The sequence below is a fragment of the Silene latifolia genome, chromosome 1 (genome assembly GCF_048544455.1).
Source record: "Silene latifolia isolate original U9 population chromosome 1, ASM4854445v1, whole genome shotgun sequence".
In the NCBI taxonomy this organism is placed as follows: Eukaryota; Viridiplantae; Streptophyta; class Magnoliopsida; order Caryophyllales; family Caryophyllaceae; genus Silene; species Silene latifolia.
This window is the reverse complement of record NC_133526.1, coordinates 129,226,002-129,228,614: the sequence shown is the minus strand read 5'-3', so window position 1 is coordinate 129,228,614 and position 2,613 is coordinate 129,226,002. Positions and strand designations below refer to the sequence as shown.

Below are 2,613 nucleotides of genomic sequence, written 5' to 3'. Positions count from 1 at the left end.
TTGTTCAGGGAATAAGGGAAACAATGCATAATTAGTTCTTGCAATTGTTAAACAAGGGTGTTATAATATTGTCTAATTGTTTCTATCACATGTTTGCATCGTCACGTTTAATCTTTGTTTAAATGCCTTATTCATTGATTAAGTTTGTTAATTCGTTCTATAAGTCGAGAAGCACGGATCGGATTAGACTAAGCATGTGTAGTAGGACGACCTAGTCATAAACGAGAGTTTCTATAAGACCCGGTCTATGGTTGACCCTAATATCGTCAGGTGGGTGTCTCTAAGCCTAAACAATTGACAATGTTATTATTTCCGAGTTTAACATGAATATATATTTACATTTGCATGTGTGACCCGACTCCCCTAGACTCCTTTAATCATATATTGTTATATCACTTTATTTTCTAATCATCAAACCAAACGTAATCGACCTTGATAAAATTCATTCCATAACAACTAATTAACAACTCCCGTCTCTCTGTGAATTCAACCCCTACGTACTACATTCATTTGTGTCAAGGGTATTTATTTTTGTATAGGTGCGCGATAACCTATCACCTTCCTTAATTATTGTTCAAGAATTCTTAGATCTAGTTGGGTAATTGAAGATTATTTGGGTTTTTATTGGAGAATTGACAACTCTTCTTAAGATTAATGTTTTCTTCTATTATTATTTCCTTTCCATTTGCTCATCTTAAGATTGGTATAATTTTTTTACTCCTTACTTAATTATTGCTTATTGCTTTACTTTTCCATCATGTTTATACTTGTTACGATGATTGACACCATTGTTAACATGTTTTCCATGATAATGAGTGAGTAGTTCTGTAACTAGATTTAGTGGGGGATTAGGGGAGTTAATCATGGGGTAGAACTATACTTAATAAGTTTATATGAATGCTTGCTTTTTGTAATTTCAACTTATGCATATGTTATAGTTGATGAAATGCTTGATTGACAAACTAGCATGATTCTCTTATCCTTTCAACAAGACTTGTAAGACATAAACTAACTCAAAGCTTGTTAGACCATACATATAGTTGAATAAGGAAAACCAAGTCGATGTAGGTGTTGTAAAGTTTCGATCAACTCGGCTCCGAGACCTAAGTCTCCCTAGGAGTTGTAAGATATAAACTAACTCGATTCCATTACAACATTAATTGCTTGCATCTATGTAACTTATTTATGTGATCTCATCATGATTCCCCTATGAACCCATGACACACTAGTGTTTTTAATCAATTGTTTACAACTCTATTTGCTTACTTTGCTTTGCTTTCATTTATTTACTTTTCCTTTGTTAAGTAGTTTAAATTGCAAATCTCAACCTCAACCCAAATTGTGACACTAAGACATAGCTATTTACAACCGATAAGTCAAAACAATACCCGTCCCTTGGGATCCGACCTCTACTTACCGCTCTACTGAGAATAGTTTGTTGAGATTATAAATATTGTTTGAGGGCATAGAATAGTCGGCAATTCTAGAGCTACGTAAAAAATGGCGCCGTTGCCGGGGACGGTATTCAATTGAGTTTTTATCATTTGTTATTTTTAGTTGTGTCTTCTTTAACCTTCGGAAGTCAATCTCCTCAAGGTAGTTTTAATTATTTTCTAGTTGTTTGATTTTTTGCATGTCTAGGAGATCACAAGGCGGTCCTTTGCCTATTGATCCCGAAATCGAGAGAACTTTGACTAAAATTAGAAGAACCGTTAGAGGTACTTCAACAATTGTGGGTATTGAAGAACTTGTGGACATTGGTATCATCCAAACGGATAGTGTTTAGTTTACCAACCCTTTTGCATGACAAGGAGAGGATAACCCAATTGCAAACCAACCACAAAACCAACCTACAATGCTTAAATTCTCATATTATTCCGTACTAACCGAGAAGAACCTACCTAATGGTACCCCAACACCACCCCACTTGACCGGTAATTTCATTGCCATATCTGCATTCATACAACTAGTCGAACGAAGTCAATTTGGAGGGATGCCTAGTGAGGATCCTCATCTACACATGGAGACTTTTTGTGACTATTGTGATGCAATTTGCCAAACGGGGGTAACACAAGATCAAATTCAATGGGTATTGTTCCCTTTTTCCTTGATTGGAACCGCGAAGCAATGGTTGAAGAGCCTAGACAAGGCCACTCTTGGAATCGATTCATGAAAGAAGTTAACACTTGCCTTTTACAAGAAGTTTTACCCTCCGGAGAAGACCAACATATTAAGAGCCCAAATCACCGGGTTCAAGCAAAGAGATGAAGAGTCTCTATATGAGGCACGGGAAAGATTTTAAGATACATGTCGCTCTTGTCCTCATCATGGGTTAACCGAATCGTTTCTAATCCAACCGTTTTAGAATGGGTTGTATGAAGACTCTAGGAATGTGCTCAACATGGGTTCTAATGGAAGATTCACCAAGGTAGATGATAACCAAACTTGGGCCAAGATAGAGGAGATGACGGTTCACAACTTTTAATATAGTAGGCCAAGAAAAGCTACTAGGGGAGGGAGACATAAAGTTGACTCCGTCACACAATTGAGTGCCGATTTGGGTGCCCAATTATGCTCCCATATTGACACAATGAACTTGAAATTCGACAAGGC

General features: G+C 36.8%; 1 pseudogene; it reads right to left on the bottom strand.

Moving 5' to 3' along the window:
* Positions 1-2,235: 2,235 nt before the first annotated feature.
* Positions 2,236-2,334, bottom strand: LOC141622070 (small nucleolar RNA R71; annotated as a pseudogene).
* Between the last annotated feature and the right edge of the window lie 279 nt (positions 2,335-2,613).